The sequence below is a fragment of the Cyprinodon variegatus genome, unplaced genomic scaffold, assembly GCF_000732505.1.
Source record: "Cyprinodon variegatus isolate N-32 unplaced genomic scaffold, C_variegatus-1.0 Scaffold527, whole genome shotgun sequence".
Lineage (NCBI taxonomy): Eukaryota > Metazoa > Chordata > Actinopteri > Cyprinodontiformes > Cyprinodontidae > Cyprinodon > Cyprinodon variegatus.
The window spans coordinates 1-20818 of NW_015150980.1; the positions used below are offsets into that span (position 1 = coordinate 1).

Below are 20818 nucleotides of genomic sequence, written 5' to 3' on the forward strand. Positions count from 1 at the left end.
ATATTGCCCCTCAGAGACATTCACACAAAAAAGACAAACACAAATGTGGATGTTGGGCAGTAAGCTGTAGGAGGTGGGGGTGCCTGGGAGGGACACCCAGCCAGGCAGGAGCAGTGTCCATTTGAGATCAGCTCCTCTGGACAACATCAAGAAGCTCCGGTAGATTGTTTGGTAGAAGTGGTTTATCAAAAACAAGGAGGAAGGTCTTTCTTGACCCCCTCAAAATACTGAAGAACAGCGTTCAAAACATGAAGCGTTGAAGAGTGGCAAGGAGGCATCAGAGCCCCATATTTAGACACATGATGGCAGTGGCAACTTTCTCTTTCAGTGATAAGATCTGTATGACCTGTTTCTACCTTGAGCCCCAATTTTCCCACTGGAAGACAAATGGAGTACAGCCAGTAATACAGAATGGTGATGTTTCACTCTCTTCTTAGAACTCTTCCTGAACCTTTCAACACAAGGGCATCGTCCAATTGATTTTTTTACATGTTAAAATGCACCTACAACTACTGTCCCTACAACCAGCAAACTCTGTGAGACACAATCCTGGCCCAAAGACAACTGGATCTATCTATCTATCTCAAGGGGTTTTAAACTGGTACCAGAAAGGGCCGTGTGGCTGCAGGTTTTCTTTCCAACCAAGCAATAGCACACCAGACTCCATTCATCTCATCAAGTAATCATGTTAAGATTGGACTTACTTGATGAGATGACTCAGCCTGCAATCTGCAGCCAAACGGCCCTTTCTGGAACCAGTTTGAGATGCCTGATCTATCTGTTATTGGACTTCTACTCTACTCGTAGTTTAACTAATTTAAACAAAAGAAAGCTGCCCCCCTTTTAACAAGTATTTGAAAATGTAAAAAGAAAGAGGTGAATGTTTATCAATCATATATTTGTGACACAGCATCCAAAAGTTCTTGGTTTCTTCATCTTATGCCAGATGCTTGTTCTGAATATCCTTTTTTGGCTTAGATGGTTTCAGTTGTTCTTCTGTAAGTTTATGTTCTGCGCCTCAGTGGACTTAAGCAGCTTTGTTTGTCTTCCAGCCGGCCTGCCTGCCTGCTTGCCTCCGGATAGTATATCGGCTCTTCCAATCCCTCTATCCGTGAAACTCTGTCTCATCCCCAGAGACATAACTGCATTGTTTCAGAGAAAGAAAAGTAGACAAATTGTATTGAGGAATGTGTCTGAAGGGACTTTTGTGAAAATGTCCCCTTATTTATTTATTTATTTTTTATTTCTCCTATAGTATACACAGGAGAACTGTTTGACTAAAGTAAAAGATCGAAACATTGCCAAAGAGTTTCTTTAAAAAAAAGAAGGAACTTTGTAAATTGTGTCCAAGGTCATGATGTAAAATATTTGTATGGTTCACCTTTTAATGTCATGTATATAATAAGATATTTAAAGGTGAACCAATAAACTATTAGGATAAATCTTGACCTGAGAGAAGGTTTATTGTGAGGCATGTATTAACACAAGGACAAAAGAGACATCAAATGCATCAAGCACACCAGATGAGATAGAACAGAGTATTCGATCGATAAAGGCAACCAGATTTTAGCAACAAGTTTGGTAAAAAAAAAAATCTTTGTTTTAAAGAATCAGTAATCAAAAAGTGAGGTTTGAGTCCATCTTAATATTGTGGTTTGTAAGCCCATATAACTTTAATTTGGCCCAATGACAAAAAGCTCTTAAGAAGCTATCTAATGTTTTACAAATATCAAAATAAATATCAGTTTAATTCTGAATAATTTAGTTCAGTTTTGGAAATTGTTGAAAACTTTTTTTTTTTTTAAAGTAGAAAATAAAAGGCGGTTAACGCTTGTTTAAAAGGGAGCAACAGAACAGATGACAACTCTGGCACTGTTAGCAGCAAGCATTTTCCAGTTGTGCTAATCTTATAAGGCTTAAAAACAAAACCTTTTTTTCTTATACTCTGCCAACATTACTTTTCTTTTTTGTGCTGAGTTCCCAAAATGCTGCCAGATGAAGGACTTAAGCACGGTGGAGGCTTAACTGATGCATGAGAGCAATCTGTTTGAATTCAAACACTTCCACTTAACATGATAAACAAGACAAAAAAAAAATGTTTTTCTTCAAATAAGACTCTTTAAGACATAAAACAGCTTAAAGCATATATCTTAAAATCTGGGGCTCTTTACAACATCTTACATGCAGTAACATGCTTCCTGAGTTGAATTGACTGTAACAAACTGTAGGGGAACAGCCAAAGAAAATCAATAACATGGCTAATAATATTGTTTTTATCACCATTACATTGCTTTAGTATTCATTTACTAAAAAACAACTTTTGTTTTTGTTTTTTTTCCCGCTGAAATTTTTACTTTAATGTACAGCCATGAGGCACAAACTGAAAATGTAAAAGAAATGAACCAAAGTCATTATTTGTCTGGCAACTGAAAAAGCCATTATTGAAGTCCACTGCGCCACAACATCAATCATCAGGTGTTTGGCTACTAGCGTTTAGGTCATTAAGGGCACAACAAATATGAGGCCTTAAAATAGGCACCTGTATTTACGTCAAATGAGCTCATCGATAAAATGAACCTGAGAAAGCCCGGGGAAAACACCATAAACTCTTCATTACTTATAAGCACAGCCCACTAGACAGAAGGACAAGAGTGCATTCGAGTAGAGAAGCATGAACTGAGCTAATTTCAGTGAAGCCATCACTGGATGGAAGCTGTAAATTTTTCAGAGGGAAAGACAGCCTTAAAGTAAAAAAAAAGGCCAATCTAAGACAGAAAAAGAGAATGTGTGTGTGGGTGTGTGTGTGTTGGTCTCTTTAAATAGAGATGCAGAGGGTAAGGAGAGGACATGGAGGTGAACATGGCAGGAGAAGAGGGAAAACCAGGCATCCGCTGGCCTGACATAATTAACAATCTCAGCTTGTGTGTGTGGAATGATGTGACTGTGTTTCACCGACTGCATGTCTGCCCGATTTGGTTTATCTGTTGGTGTGCTTAGGGACAGATGGTGCCACCAAATACTGAATGCAGATGGTCTTTGTTTAGACCCAGAAAAACAACTTTTTCAGTGTCTCACATCATTCATACATTCATGATTTTGGATTAGTAGTACTGCAGGGATTCAGTATGTCACAAGTTACACAACGGGGTACAAGACTAAAGCAGACCTCTACTGTCTAAAGGTCACCTTTAGTCTTAAAAATTTCGTTCTGGTGGTGAACAATTAACAATTGTCCTGTTAGAAAGATTTCATGCAAGTGGACCATATACAGTTTTTTTTTCTGTGCAAACTAACGACCCAATAAAAATAAGTTACTCTTAGAAAAAAGATAAAATTTTTGTGGTTCAAAAAAATCAGCCATTTTTTTTCTGTAGATTTTTATGCCGTCTTCCCCACTGTCAGAGTATTACTATGAATAAAGAAAAAATTAGCATGTTCAATCGCTTTAGTGTACATAAAAGTCTAAAATGAAGCTGAGCACAAGCAGAGAAAATACCAGAAGGAAGAAGCACTTTGATGGTGTTAAAACTGGAGGGGATTTAGATGCTTAGATGCTTGATGTCCATTCTGAATTTGTCTCCTCCTTGACCAGACATTAAAGGTACAGTATAGTGGAGGATTTAAAATCTGTTATTTACATTTATAGTATAGTGAACATTTTAAAAGACCTGCCTTCTCCACTTTAAAAAAAATTGCACATGCACAACCCTGTACCTGCTCCCGAGATGGAAAGCCAATTAAACATTTGGGAGAGCATCCAGGAGCCCATTTCTCCTCGTGCACGCTCTGTTTAAAAGTTGCTGTTCTCATAGCTCATACAAACTTAATGTGTCCAAACGGCCGCTCTAACCACTAAATCACTCAATCACCACATACTGTAGAGTGGGGACTATCACTTGATAGTAAACTCAGTAAACTGACCATTCGGACAGATGATAACTGCTTTTTTGCTCCATTGGTCACCTAACTTCTCCTCGACTGCGCGGTACCTGCACCATTTTGTTTATTAGTCGCCACTGTCGGGTAGCAGCAGCCTATGGCGACAGCAGGCCACTGTGACAGCAAATCCCATAATACTTTGCGAGGCGAGCTCTCCACGCAAAGCATTATTGGATATATCTGCCTCTTCTGAGGCATTTCTTTTCTTCTCATTCACTTCATAGACACTTTTTCTCTTTAACTTTCCATAAAATCCTGTGCCATTTCTATGACGCAGGATTTTACATATGCCACTAAGCACAAAAAAAGAAAAGAAAAGAGGTGGCTATTTTATATTGTGTATCCTATGAGGTACTCACCCAGGTATATTGTGTATATGAAGTTCCAAACACCCCTTAGCCTCTTCTGTCAGTTTGTACTGAAACGTCTAACAATTTAGCCTGAAACAAAGACAAAAATAGTTAAGTAAGTACATATCATAATTTTTTGTTTACTCCCACTGCACTGGGAGAAAAAGGATTTTAAAGGTTAAAATAACTTAATACATCAGAGTACATTTAATGAGAAAATAAAAAAACTACAAAATGAGCATTATTATTAGTAGGCAATGAGACAAAAACGATTGTCAAGATGATACAATGAAAGGAAATGTTCGTGTTGTCCTATCTGCTTGCAAAAATGAACCCAAGGCCAAATATACTATGTACAAAGTTGTACTGTATATGGCAACAAAGTATGCCAAAATAAAAGTAAACTTAAAAGAAAAAAATCAACTTAGCTATATTCTGTCTATCTATTATAGATAGATAGATAGATAGATAGATAGATAGATAGATAGATAGATAGATAGATAGATAGATGATAGATAGATAGATAGATAGAGTAGAATTTAGCTTTTTTCCGACTTTTACACAAGAACAATTCACCAAATAGAACATTTTAGACAAGACACTCAATTATAGAGAAAGCAGGGAAATTACGAAAACCATACAATCTAGAATAAATTTCAGAAATGATTTTTTTTCTTTCTTAAATCACGCAGATGGCCAGTATTTTATCACTTATACTATGTCCCAGAACATTAAAAATATTATTTGCTAATATTTGCCTTAACAACCAATGATAAATATACTTTTATTTTGTTTTTTACTTTTTTATTTTTGCACTCAGCTTTGCTTTATTCTGTACAACATCTACCTTGTTTTGACAATGTTTGAGCAGAGTTTAAAGTTTTTTTTTAAGCTTTTAAAGTGTGTCATGAAAGTGCTGGTTTTAGACGTGCCTCTTTCTCACTTAATTGTGCTTCTCCTCAAGCTGTCAGCTGCTCGTTTCTCAAAGAGAGAAACAAAGCTTCAAATGGAGTCTTTGTTAGCAGGATAGGCTTTTGAATTTCTACAAGATCTGCTCCTATATGCTTTAGGAGAAAAACAAAAACTTAAGACATAAATATACACTGAAAAACTGCTGAAATACTTTATGATCAGGATTTCATGAAGACTGAAGTTAGTTTAGAGTGATTCTAAACACTATTTGTCAAAGCCGTTTTAAGTTACAGCCATACAATTTAGTGCACCATATTATGGGATTTTAATTGTTTTTACAAAATTAGTCAGGAATGTGGAATGGAAGGAAAGGTACACATGGTTTTGTCCTTTATTGTACTTAGAAATCTGAAAAGTGTGGCATGAATATTTATTTATCATACCTCAGTTAACACTTAATAGAACATTATACAACAAAGTCAGCTGCAAGTCTTTATTAGTAAATCTCTACCAGCTCTGCAATAAAATTTTTAGATTTTTTAAAATAAATGGCTGAAGTTCAATCAGAGCAGGTGGAAAGTTGCTCATCTTTTAAGTCTTTTCACTGATTCTCTGTTGGATTTAGTTGTGGGCTTTGACTGGGACACTCTAATGCGTTAATATGCTTTGACTGCTGCTCTGGTTAGAGCTGGGTGAAATTTCTGTTTATGAAGATTTAGTAGAAGATTTAGATGTTTTTCCCTCTAATCCAGTCCTTTAGCTTCCATATCCTTGAGTGACATAACTTCTTGTTCTTAGATGTCTATTCATAACTTATAGACTTATTGTTACTTTGTTGTTGTTAATTATCCTTTCCCTTTAAACTGAGGACACCTTCCAGAGGGATAATCAAAATAAAAGCACTTTGTGGAAACTAATGCATGTTGGAGATTCAATTTCTAAGACTTTGGCAGAAATTAAATTGATTTTTCAACAGATTTTTTTCTGTATTTGACCCCAAGCCTCATTCTTATAAATTATACAACCTCCATGTCTTTGCTGTAGAAATGAACCCCTGCAGCATAATGCTGCTACCACATTGATTCATGGCCAGGATGCCATGTCTAGGGTGATGTGTAGTGGTGACTTCTTACCTAAGTCTGCATTCTGTATCATTAAATGATGCCTTTTTTTTTTTTTTTTTCATAAAGGCAAGATACGTTAAGGGTCAAATCATATACTGCAGTTTTTCTGCCCACAGCCTTTTACATTTACAAGACAGAGTTAAACTTTTTGTCCACATGTTTGCTGTGTCCCCTGCATGGCTTGTGGGAAACTGCAAACAGGTCTTAAGCTTTCTTTTAAGATTGGCTTTCTGTCATTCTTTGCAGCTCTTCTGGAGTTACTGTGGGCCTCTCAGCTCTTTTATTGATTACTTCTGCCTGGCCTCTCAGTTTAGTTGGATGCCTGCATCTTTGTAGGGTTGCAGCTGTGACATACTCCTTTCATTTTCATATAGAAAGTGCCCCATGAGATGCTTAAGCTTGGTATGCAATTTTATAATCTGTTCCAGCTTTAGACTTCAGCAGAGCTGTATTCATAGCCTATCTGGTTGTATATTGGCTTTTTATATTGAGAAATGCTTCTTACCAAACTTGTATGGCATAGAGAGAACATTTGTAGTCATTTTGAGAGTATAGTAAGCTAGAATGACTCTGTTTAGTAGCTATGTGACTTCCTTAAATTGTTGGTTGCACTCTTAGATCTTATCTTAGGAGATTTACTGTAAAGGTAGATGAAACCAAATGCATGAAATATTCACAGGTATACCAAAAATGAGATAAAACCTGACTAGTAAAGAACCAATTTTTGTTGTTCAGTCACATATGTAGCATTATGAAAGGATCATGGCCACAATATTATAAAGAGCCAGACTGTTAATAAATACCTTCATATAACGCAAGATTATCTTTTGAGTCTAGATGTTAGTTTGCTATAATTCAACTCTTAAAACATTTTTAAAAGTATTTATGCTGTGTTTGCTAAGGTTAGAAATCTCACAGTATAACCATAGCCTTTACCTTTGTAAGAATGTTTTTATTTATTCTGAATCCTTGATATCGGCATCCGCGCTCCTCCAATTATTTATTTCTCCATCTTTCTCTCCATTTGAAAAAACTATATGAAAAAGCAGAAGAATGTATTTTTTTCTGATGGAGGCATATAAACCCAGACTTTGGTGTTCGTCTGAGGGATGAGTCAACAAAGTGATAAAGTGTTCAATGGCCTAATTAAGAGAGTGGTGTTAGAGACAGCGAGCAAAGAGAATGAAGGACACAATGACTACCTCTGAATAGTCAGGACACACTGACTGAGATGCATGCCAAATTAGGTTGACACACAGGTTTCATCCACTTGTTTAGAATTTGTCTGAATTGTCCTTGCTTAAATGGAAATCTTTTAATCTTCCAGCAAGATAGGTTTTCAGAATAGAGATTCACCCATTAAGATTTTTTCAATTCACACATACATAAGATCCTGATACTTCTCTAATTCCAAACCTACATTTGCTTTAATGTTATCAGCATTACTGGGATTTTTTAAAAAGACTGCCATAAAGAGCAAGTATGAATGCACATATGTATATCCCCAAAGGCAGCTTCAGATTAGCAGTACGTTAGGATAAGAAGTCATAAAAACAGTAAATCATATTACCAGGAAAAAGTCCATTCCCATTCCCCATGCGTACACCACCTGTGTGGGTCACTGATGAGCTTAGAAGAACCTGGATAACAAGCCCAAGCTGTTTTACAAAAATATCTAACAGCATCTGACTAAAAATGGAGGTACTTCCCAAACAGGGCAGGATCCCATCCACTTAGGCCTGACTTTGGACACCGTTGCAAGATTCCCAGTAATAGGGCTGTTTTGTTACACCTGACTCTCCAATGTTCTTATTTCTAGATCTCTCCAATGTATACTTTAAAATATCTCTTGAAGTTAAGAGTTTTTTTTTTTAAATATCCAAAAAAATATCTTTAAACCATGACTTTACATTTCCAGAGAGAGATCATTAGATGATGTTAGATCTTTTTCAGTTAAAGAGACATTTGGGGCGACAGAAGGAGTCTAAAGGGTTGTCGGTTCTAGCCCAGGCCAGAAGGTCAGTGTGTTTAAATGGGTGAATGACTGAATGTGTAAAGCACTCTGGTCAAGTCTCCTGACATGAAAAAGTGCTATACATATACAGTAAGTACACGCTTTTTACCATTATGAAATTTTTCACTGAAAACCATTGTTAATTTAACCTTTTCATTAGACGCTTTACAACTAAAGCATTATTTCATGAGCAGATTAACACCTCAGTAGTTTAGCGCCAAAGCAACTATAAGTCTGTAGCCTATTTTCCCTAAATGTACTTCGAATTGAAAGTACCTGCAGTGTTCTGTTGATGTGAGATAAAGTACGTCCATCCTAGATGAGTCCAACCTAGCAAACAATAGAAGCTAATATTTAAGATAGATTTTGTTGACATTCAGAAGCGACTGGTATCCAGCTTAACTAAGAGACCAATGCCGACAAACATAAGGTAAAAAAAAAAAAAACAGAACGAGCAGAAGGGTGTTGCAGATTTGTGTTTTGGCCACAGGTGGCAGTATCATTAGAAAATGTGTTATTCATCTTTAAAAAAAGCTGAATCTTCATCCTCCGACATTTTGAAGCAAATCAGTCTAATAAAGTTAATTTCTTTGTATAGGCAATATAGTATTTTAACTTACTCTCGATATTCTGATAAAAAATACATTTTAATTATATATTCCTCTCATTTCTTGTGTTAAGTGTGCAATAAAAGCCTTCTTGAAAATAATTGACCATTTTGTCAGACTTATGAATTTAAACAAATTAAACAAGTTCTTAGGTAATACTACACTAATTAATTGTCTCTGGGAATTGACTTGAGATGACGGGTATTGTGAATTGGCGCTATAAAGAAAAAGTGAATCTAATTGAATTAATGAAACGATTATAAATTTTAATACTGATGCTTTTTATACAAAATAGTTAAGTCTTAATCTGAACGTTAAAAAAATAAGCTAAATTAATACAGTATAGTTTGCAAATACATTTTGACAAAGTGTGTAAGAGTTTAGTGCTGTGAAACTTCTATGTGGCTCTGTACAAGACTATTACCGTAGTATTAATTTGAAAAACAACAGAAAAAACTACTACTTTTATCACCATAGAAATTAAAACCTGTGCAGCACAGCAATGCAGCAATTTTGACCACCTCAAAGGCACACATTTCAGATTTCATCACTGACCCCATACTCTCAGAGGTCAAACTGATCCCACCTTTAAGTCGCCAATCATCACTGATAACAAGAGCTGTGCCAATGACATCCATTCAGACCCCATGCCAACATTCAGTGGGAGGTACATAAGGTCAAGAGCATAATCAGGGGCATATTTGTCATTTTCTTCTATATCCAGAAGGTTATGGACCATTAATCTGTCCCAGGAGTCAGACTCTCACCTCTGAGTTTTCACTGTGATGGCCTAGCATCTGAGGTACAGAGAATGCCTGAACTAGTCACGTTGATCTGTCCTAGTTTCAGACTTGCAAAATAGACCTTCAGGGAGCTGCTAAAGTTCACTTGCATGTGTCCGGATGGCAAATTAAATTATTACCAACAGAAAACAAAACAAATAAAAAAATCAAATGGAAGCAAACATCTTTTATGAGAGCAGAATGAACATTCCTATACAGTGTGGCGAGGAATAATTTCAATGACTCTGGAAATTATAATTTACGTTGTTTGCTATATAAGGATACAACAAATAATAAACCTTGCATCGTGTAGAAACGTTTTAAACTGTGGTGCAATGAGCAATGGCTTAATGTTGTATTAAACGTTTTTCGAGAGTTTGTAAAAGAACCATTTATGTGTTTAGCCATTTTTACATGTTTAAAACTATGTTCAAAATCTTAACATTCCTAAGATAGTCTTTATACCATAAAAGAAGCACACACAAATTACTGTTTGGAAACAATTACAACAAAATATTTTTCAGATCAGTTAAAGCAACCATACTTTTTAAGCAATGCCACATATGGCTAATGTTTAAGGTTCTTTGTTGATAATTATAAAAAGAAAACTGGATACTAACCTCACATGAAAAAACAACTAATGATAAGGACAGGAATGAAATAAGTAGGAACGTATTACTAAATTATGATACTTTAACAGATTTTAACAAGACAAGAATTGAGGCAAAAAAACAAAGAAAAACTCCCAAAACAATGAATAAAGTAGATGTAAAATTAACCCCAAAATAACTACAACATAAGAAGTAAGAGAAAGTGCAAAGAGTTAGAAATACATTTAAAATAAAAACCTTTGAGGGACACGTTTCCATATCGTTTGGAGAGAAAGAGTTTCAGGAGATACCAGTAAGGCCAAACAGAGTACAGTGGCAATGCAGTGTTTTACTTTTTTTCTAAATGCATTGGTTATACTGGATTTATATACTGTAACAACTTTTTTATAATTTCCCATTTCTGTCAGACTACATTTCTGAGTTATGTATAGTGAGGCCTTTTTTAGTAATGTTAGCTTTGCTAACCATGGTAAATGCTAATGCTAATAATATACGTATATATATTTTTGTATTGGAACATTATCAAAGACTTTTACTGTTATCTTCTACTCTTATGTTATAAAAACAGTGTTACTTTGCTACTGTTGCAAGTATAAACTATTAATAGCCAACTGCAGGATGCCTGAAAGTAATATGTTTGAAATCATTTTCAATTATGCAGAGTGTTGGCCTAGTGGTTAGAGCAACGGCCTTATGCTCTTGTGCTCCGCGGGCACCGCACAATGGCAGCCCACTGCTCCCCAAGGGGATGGATTAAATGCAGAGAGAGAGTTGATTTCACCATTGAGAGATCCATCCATTCATCAATTTTCCGTCACGCTTATCCCAAGTAGGCTCACAAGGTGTGCTGGTGCCTATCTCAAGCTGTCTACGGCATTTTGAGATTAATGAAGTTCAATTTCTATCTTTTCTAATTTCTAATACCAGCTTATCAGTATTGCAATGTTAAAACATTAAAAACACTAGAGACTGTAGCAAATCTCTGTTATTATTCAACCACCTTGTCAGGTTCTTTGCCTTTTTCAGTCAGTAGCTAAAAAGAGAAAAGTCAAACATCTGCTTAGATCCCTGCAGGGAAGCTGCCTTGCGCCTGTCTGTTGTTACAAGGAGCTACTGTACCATCAAAAGCAGCCATCAACTGTACCCTTCATTAAAATAACAAGTGTCAAAGCGACAGCGGTGGAAAGAATAATAATAAAAAAGCGCATTTTTATTCATCTGCAGTAAAGAGATTATGGATATATATCTTCAAATAAACATTTTAGCCTTAATAAACCTGGGGAAATACGTACGTATTAAAAGTTACAGGCTTATAAGGCAAGTTAAAAAGGATAGGTTTTTAAAGTTGATATATGTATTCTGTATAATTTTTAAGTATAGTCTTAACTGTTTACCTTTTTGGACAAAAGAGGTAGTTTAAAAAAAAAGTTTTTATTTTTTTTTATGAATTGTTTTGTTTTGTTTTTTCTACAGGTGAAGGTCCATCTCTGAGTCTCATAACAGGACAGAGTGTCCGCACTGTGCCTGAACTATACTACACAATGAGTGAGAACGCAACTAGCAGTTACATTTCTTGAAGTTATAATCTGCAGAACCGCTTTGAGAAATATTTTACAGAGAAAAAGAATTTAAATGCCGTGATATATGACAGTTTTTAAACTGCATTAATCACTGTAATCCGATTCAGTATTGAGAAAGGGGTGAAATGTCCACACAGAAATACAGAAAACACCACTGGGCTGCATGAAATGCTGCTGGGGTGAAAGTAAAATGTGAGTTTGAAAGTAAATATGGAAAACAGGTATTTCATTTAAATTCAGCAAGTGTAATATAGATTCCAAATTCATTTTACATTCACTGAATATGTTTGAACTGCACACAGCTTCAATAGGTTTAAGGAAGAATATTGATATTTTGGTTAAACACAATCTAACTGGTCGTTTAATTTTTCATTTCCTCTCAGGCCTCTGCTGTTTAGTCTTTTTTTCAATGTATAATAAACCTACATATGGAAATACTTTGCAGTTCCTCACAAGGAGGTAATTCATCACAATAAATGCTTAAATTGTGTTTCCCTCTCCTAAAAGTTTCATTATCACCATACCACTGCAGATGCAAGTGATAATAATAACAATACAAGGCCTTATAATACAGAGCATCATGGTTGTAGGCCATCTAATTTAACTCATCAATCTTTTGTTTTATTCACTTTAATCACTAAATAATGTCAATCTTTCAGTGCATCCTTGTTAACCTGCTTTCTTAACACACCAGGCGTTTGAACAGGTACCTTCATGTGATATTGACAGTTTTAATGGATGAAGAATCAATGCAGCAAGCACATTTTCTCTAATAGGTTATTTGATTTTACACATTAGTTGTTCAATTCTGAGGCTGTACTAGCTAGATTGGATAAAAGTATAGACTCATAATTTTAAATAAATGCATGATATTTATGAGTATCTTTGAGCAGGTATTCCTTTACTGTAAATTCAATTGTAATTAATTCCTGTTTTCAAATGCTGATTTTTTGTGGGGTTTTGTGTCTTGTGATGTGTGATTTATTCTTCCATTTACATTCTTCTTTTGCAACTGACACCCCTTATTCAATTCAATTCATGAAAATTGTATGAGTTGAAGAGATGAATAGGGGGGTACAGCTACATAAATTATACCTTGGCTTCCAAAAAATGTAATAAAATCTGACTATTGTTGTGAATTCACCTAAAACCAATCCTTGGCTACATTGATCGTAAAGATATGTGTGGAGCCGTCATTCATTGATAAAGGCTAAATAGCCTGAACCACTAAACTATATATTGCATTTCGGGTTGATTATATTCAACATTTCAGAAGAAGTTATTAACTTGAAAGCAGAAAAAAACATTTGCAAACACATTTTCTTGGCATGCATAATATGTTGATCGCATGACAAACACTTATGAATGAGTTATAAATTATTTAAATATTAATTATCTATGAACTATTTATTAGGCATCTACAGTAGCAGCGATTGAAAATTTCTCCATTTTCCTTGATGGGTCCGTGCCTGGTCCCCTACAGTTCCTTTTTAAACATCAATCTTTGTTCTAAAATATTCTTTCTGTCCTTATTTGTGGACATTGAGATCTAAAGAGAAGTGTCATCTCTTTGTCAGACCTTGTAATTTCGTGAAAGGGTGGAGTCAGAGTAAAAAAAATATGCACACCCAGTGGCTGGAAGTTGGAGGGGATTCTTCTGGGCGTTGAAGGGAAGTAGGCTGCCATTCAGCTGGCATGTACCTTGGAAGGGCCATTTTCAATGGCTGCTGTAGTATAAGGCAAGCCTTATCATAAAGCAGTACTTTCTTTGTCTTTTGTGGAGTCTGTGATTGCGTTTTCAGGTGCACCTATGGCTGGTCTTTTGTAATTCCTTTTGAGAAACAGTCACTCATATTCTTTCACTGTGTGAGAGAGTCACTCCACACCCAAAGGATTACAGTACTCTCCCATGAACTGACTAATAGAGCATACTGCTTATCCTAGCTCCTCCCTTTCTGCCTGCACAATTCAGATGCACATCAAAGGCAGGTCACACTTCCAACGCGGCTTAAGTGACCTTGTCGATACAAGGTATTCAGATTGTGCCTAAAGCCAGTGCTATCTTGTTGCAGGTATAACTAACAACCGCCATGGTCTAACTTGTCTGTGTGACCTTGATCAACACCATTGGAGTTCCTGCTGAAGACTCATTAGCATTGATTGTCAGAGATTTAAATCCAATAGGAGATACTTGAGAATGACTTTTACATGCTGACATGTTTTGAATGCACTCCTCTGAACACAGCAGCTATTTAATCAATGGTACTCCATGCTACAGATCCAAGTTGGTTTCACAGGCATTTACTAACACTGAGGCATGATGCCCCTTACTAAGCTTTAAAAACAACCACAGATACACGTTAAAAGAGTTTAATACTGTAGATTAGGGATGGGTGTACTTTGTCTTTTTTAGGTAAAAACAGAGCAGAAGAGATGACAGGCTGCAGCACTGCTGAGAAAATAAAACAAAAGTATAATTACATTGCAGCTAGAAAGTTGGGCTAAACATTTAAATCTTAAATGGCTTAAATTATTAAACACTTTATTTAAATTTATTAAATTAAACCTGTTTTGTTCCCCAGGTGTTCCACCAAAATAAAATATGCATTAAGATAAATATGGAATACTTTGGGAAACACATAAAATTAAAAACCTTTGTTCTCACTGTGATTCTTACCAATGTGCGATTAATACAATTGATGTTTAGGGCTCAAATGTGATTTCTTGTTCATTTGCCTGAATCTTACAAACTTATTTAAGTCCAAACATAAGTGGCCTTCAACTCCCGTCCTTGAGAGCTACTGTGCTGCAGCATTTAGATGCATCTCTGCAACACAGGTGGGTCAGATAAACGGTTCATTATAAGGCCTTCTCAAACTTCAATAGCAGCCTGAAGAGGTACTTCAATCAATTGTATGATATGTGTTTGTTACAGGCAAGCAGTTCCCTTGGACTGGAGTTGGTAAACTCTAAACAAATCTGGTCACAAACTTAACTCAAGCAGCTTATGGACAGACATTACATTTTATAATTAATATGCTTAAATACAATTAGAAGATTTTTAATGGCTAATAGTTAAAACCACACAAAACTCAATCTTAACCTTTTACGTGGAGAAAAAAGTTGAGTGCAAAGACATGGAGACTTAATGATAAGTTTGCCTTTTATATTTGTAAAAAGTAAATAATAATAAAATGTCAAATCTCTCCAACGACCAAATCTTTATGCAAATATGTTTTGTCATTTAAAGACTAACAATCCCTTGTCTTTATCTTGCAAAGAAAATGTGTTACAAGATCTGACTCTAAGCAAAATAAAGTACACCTTAATTTTAAACAAAGTCCATTTGGTTGGTGAACTATATGAACCCCACAGTGGCAGAGGGGTGCAAATACCATTTAAATACATTATTTATTTTGTATTATATTATTATATTTATAGTACTATTGTAATTTTAGCTTTGCTTAACTTGCAGTTGCTTTTGCTACTTTCTTTACTTTACCTTTCAATGTGTTTCTTATTTGTGTTTTGAGTTTGATACTCTAACTTCTGAACTTGCAAGACTATTTCATTTGCCATGAAATCATGTATTTATTCTGCATGGTGCTTGCACCCACTCTTTCAACCACATTTAGAAATCACCAAGATACTTCTTTTGACCTTCAAACAGTTAATAAGGACTAACTTTGTCCGTAGCTATTTTTTAAGGGTTCAATCACTGGAACCAGCTGTTAGCAGCTACTCACTGCATTACTCTCATGGTGACTCACTTAGTGATCATTTCTTCAGTAGGTGCAGACTGTGCCACAATCTTTAGCTTGACCAGGCACTGGGAAAACACACAGCAAATTTACTTTAGGGTAGTAAGTCTCTCCCTGATATGTCCCATAAGAATTATTACAATACTCCAGTTCTGTAATTTAGAACCTTGATTATCTAAATGCTTTACAGAAAGACAGACTTTCGCAGCACCAGCTAGAGTCTATTTGAAAAAAAAGCAATTAAAGTATATATCATAATCATTTTTTGAGACCCTGATTTCAGTTTTATTAAACCACAATTAGCATCTTACTTGGCACATAATAAAGTTTTTATCCTAAAAGCACAAACCACAGGTCCTGTTGGTCACTATTGGTGTTCTGGTTGAAATGTCTTTACCAGAAACGACTTAGTTTAATCTTGAAAGATATCAGAATTACGCCATCTAATCTGAGCCTGCCCGTGTGCAGCATAAAAAGTCAATGCTGCTATCTTTTTAAATATCTGTCTGACAATTTTGACAAGTTAAAAATTTGATCTGAAAACTAGAAAGCTGAGAATATTAGTTTTTTTTTTTTGTGTATTGCACGGTTTTAGAAATCTAAAGTCATATCTAAGTATAGAGTACCAAATGTCAAAATAACCTAAGAGAAAAGCAAAGACAATGTGGGCTGATGGATTTTGCAATCATTTTTTTGTGTGGCATCATATGGGAATGAAGATTGATTGCAGCCGAGAGCAGACTGGAGGAAATGGTAAGTGCGAGAAGCTGGAAAACAGATGGGACTCACACATGGCCAATTGCAAACACATACTCCAGTACACCGCAACGACATGCATGTCTTTGCTGTAGGAATATCTTTCCTCTGTTTGTATTCCCTATCATTCATGAAGATACTTTCATTAATCTGAATTTGACTCTACTGCAGGCTACACCTTCAGAGACTAGTCAGGGATGTCAAGGCAGAGGAAACTAAGCCAATCAAGTGTTTTTTTTTTTCTTTTTCCAATAAAGCTTCCAATTTTTAAATAAATATCTAGTTTATTTGTATTTATCATATTCCGAATATAAAACACTGCTATATAAAAATGTAACATGATAATGAAAAAAAGAATTTCTCTTCAATCAAATGTACCACTTTTGGTCAGTACATGCCAATTTAAAGTTCATAGAACTTACCAATCAAAACAGCTTCAGTAAAACGGCGACTAGGCCAATCCTCTTCAGCTTTACAGCTGTATAAACATGAGGCACTCAAAGCAATCTGCAGAAGGCGTTTCATTAGTATGGCACTGCAGTTAACAACCTGTCACTCCCTTCGCCAATATGACCAATTATCATCATCAGGCTCAAACACTTGCAACCTGTTAGTTTCTTTGGGCTCACTTAAAATTCAGTTATCGATCCTGGATTGTGTCTGAGCTGAATAAGGACCAGTTTGTCTGTTGGTACCAGAAACCACAAATGTATCTTTGAGCTGCAGATGTTGCAGCTCAAAGGTAGATTTTAATTATGTTGAATGAGACTTGTCTTGACATGCCATATTTCATATGAGCAGATGTAGTTATATAAATGCAAATCCCTTTATTGTCCCAGAATGGGGAAGCTCACTCTGTATTTTAACCCATTCCCCTGGGGAGCAATGGGCTGCCATTGTGCGGCGCCCAGGGAGCAGTGTTGGGTTAAGGGTCTTGCTCAGGAACCCAGGGTGGAGGCTGTGGGGATCCAACCTTCTAAGAGCACAAGCACACTGCTTTAACCACTTGGCCATACACCCCCACATTGCCAATCTGAATCAAGCCACTCTACATTACATTTCTGCACTCACGTGTTGTGTAGTGCCTAATAAGGCTTCATGAATAAATTTCTTCCTCAGTGAGAGGTTCAGAAATCCAGGAAGGATCAGTCCTCCTGCTCCTTCTCACAAAGTTGACTACATTAGTTAAATATGCCCCGGACACCTCTTTATAGAGCTTAACATTACAATGGCTTTTGCTGTGAACATTCATTCTCTTGGCGTATGCTTCCATTTGCTACTCACTTACTGTTGGGACACATGGATCTCCCCACTGAGGGATTATTCTATTCTTTCCTAAAGATTAAATCTCTCAGCTGGACAGGGAACAGCTGTGCATCCCCCTTTGGTACATAAACTGGACTCCAAAGGTTATAGAAAGGATGCTGGGCCTCCATGGCTGCAAAACTAAGACTAACAAAAAACCTTCATTGTTTCTTGTTGTCTGGACTGTCATTCATAAAAAAAGGTTTATAATTAAGCCATAAAACATTTGTTTATAAAAATGTTAAATATATTGTCACAAGGTAAGGGATCTCACAACATTGCTAGCAAGTTTGACTTCATCTTTAGTGCTATAGGTAAACTAGCTAAGTCTGGACACCAACCTGGATGCAAAAGTAGTTAATTTTAAATAACATTAAGGGGACATATATACAAATGTACTGTATATGCATGAATAATATTTGAAGAATTTTATTGGCAAAAAAGTAGATGTTATAAATCTCTGCTATTAATTGAACTCACATTAGAAAAAAATGTTGGAATTGAATTACTTAACTAACATTTGGCAATCAAGCATTTCAAATGTATGCAAGTAAATTGAATTGATGCAGGAATATTTCCCGCCATGCAAAAAATTTCTGCAAGCTAAGAAAAGTATATTTTTATATCCAATAATTTAGCTGTTTTTTTTTCTCCAGTTTTGGGTTGCGTATGTATCTTGAGAGACTTGACCAGTTAATAACATACTGAGCTTTCTAGACTGGCATGCTATGCCGACAGAAAAAAAATACAAATCAGTTCATTATTCCTCTCTCTGTCTGTTTCCCTTCCCTTTGTCTTCATCTCTTTTTTAATTCTTTTCCATTATCTCTATCCCCACAACAGTCTTTCCCACCACACATGTCTTAATGTCCATTACTTCTCCATTAAAAACCAGCATGGCCCATGTAATTGCTTCCAATAAGTGGGTCCTGATAAAAAAAAAAAAAAATCCATCAAGTTTGCACTGCAATAGAGTGTCTGTATGTGTGTTCTCCATATATATCAAATCAACACAGATAATGCTCTTTGTCAGACCTTTTATTGCACATTTTCACCAGCATCTGTATCTCACAGTTGACTGCAGGCTTGACCAATGCAGATAATATTCTCCCAGACCCTCGTTCCAGCTTTTCAACGCGGCTGTGCATATAAAAATGCATGTGTCAGGGAGATTTGGGATGTATTCCTCAACATAGGTAAATATGAAGTTAAAAGTACTGTGAATGTGAATCAGTTTTTGACAGAAAAGAACGCATTCATGCATAGTATTTGTGAGAAGCTTGTGTGTGTGTGTGTATTAGAGAGAGGACAAGGGAAGGAGAAAGACAGCGGCTGGAGGAAAGCCAAATTGTAAAGTGAAAGGAAACTGTGTGTGTTTATCAAGCATAGCTCACACATTTTAGGTGGATCAGACTTCATATGGTGACAATGACGGGAAATTCATATAACCCACCGTTTTACATTTTATGAATGACTGAAAAAAAATGTAGAAAAAGAAGAGGTGATTGAAAAATATTGGGTAATTCTACAGCTCATTTAAAATTCAAAGCATGCAGAGGAGCATTACTATATGGCTGAAGTGGGATTGATATAAAACACAGTGAAGACGTGTTGAGAATAAATTCACAGCCTTTTTTTCACAGCCATGTGTCATTTGTACAGCTGCAAAACACGCCAACATCCAACTTCATATATCTAAAAATGCTTCTTATATATAAACTGGAAATGTAGAACTACAGATATCTATTGTTTTTGCCGTTGATTCAAAAGGAGAGAAATTCATGGCACACAGCACTGAGGTTTCACCATGCTATTACCCGTTTGGACACACATCAGTGAAATTGACTGCATGCTGTGTCAGATATTGACAATTCTGATTTATCTGGAGTTAAATATCTGCTGTTCAGCCTGTTGCTCAGGCCTGGCACATGAGTGAGCCTTCCTCCGTAGGTCAAGGAACAGAGCCAGGCTTTGAGCTGACCTGTAGAAAACAACTCTAACCGCTTTCCCTAGGTAAAGCTCATCTCTTGTGTAACTCAAAAAAAAGATTTACAGCCCAATTTCAGCATCTTTAACAAACAGACAACTGTTTTTCCCATTGTTACTGGTTCCATAAAAACATTTCTGAATCCAGACGAAGGTTCAATCAGTCTGGAAGCTAAAATCTCAGTGAGAAATTGTCCAAATGCTGAAGCAGTCGGCTTGGCACAAAACCTTAACTGAGATGCTAAAGTGACTGATTAAACATTCAATGTTGGAATTGAAGCCGTTGCATCTGCTAGTGTAATAGTTGATGGCCATTGTGATGAATGCAGGCCAATGAAGGTACATTGCTAGCAAAGGATTCACAGTCAGGTAATTCCTACTACTGCTTAGTAGTCAATAACCACATTTTTATATACTATATATTTGACATAATATCAATACATATATAAATAGACCAATAATTTATTTTTACTTTTTGGTTAGCTGGATGTTTTTTATAAAATAATAAAGTACGCAATTCTTTTTAAACAAATGAAAATCTTGTTTACCTGTAATATAATACAGAACTATGCCTAGGAAACAAAGAAGAATGGAACAAAACCATTTTGCACAGACATCAGCTATATCTAAAAGACTGAATTATTTGTAAAAAAAGCAATTCTGCTTTTGTCTAAAAGCTATTTTTTAATCCACTGTGACCTTTGTTTTCACCACAGTACGACAGGAAGCACAAACAACACAAACAAAAGGCGGCCAGATGTCTCATTTATAAGAGCGTTGACAATAGACTCAGAGATCTAGCTTTAAAATATTTCATGTCTACATTTAAAATGCACAGATCTGTAGTGTGATTCAGCGTGTACAGTCTGTGTAGGTTCCTCCAACCCTAGAGTGAATATAGAGGGAATAGAAGTGACAGGGAGACAGATGTTTGGAAAAGGTCATGCAAGAAACAAAAGGTAAAAATCTTGAAAGGCAGTACTTTTGCTGTCAGGAGTAAGTTATTTATCCAGACTAGAAGATAATTTAGCCCCATCTTTCAAGTTTACCCTTTACATGTTTTCCCATTCATTCTTGGCTAAGCCACAAG

General features: G+C 35.9%; 1 long non-coding RNA gene across 1 annotated transcript in view; it reads right to left on the reverse strand.

Annotated features, from left to right (window-relative positions):
* Positions 1 to 4297: 4297 nt before the first annotated feature.
* LOC107095181 overlaps positions 4298 to 20818 on the reverse strand; it is a 140681-nt gene continuing 124160 nt past the window's right edge. The window contains exon 3 of the long non-coding RNA XR_001481723.1: positions 4298 to 4379. This is a non-coding gene — a long non-coding RNA (uncharacterized LOC107095181). The remainder of the gene's footprint in view (positions 4380 to 20818) is intronic.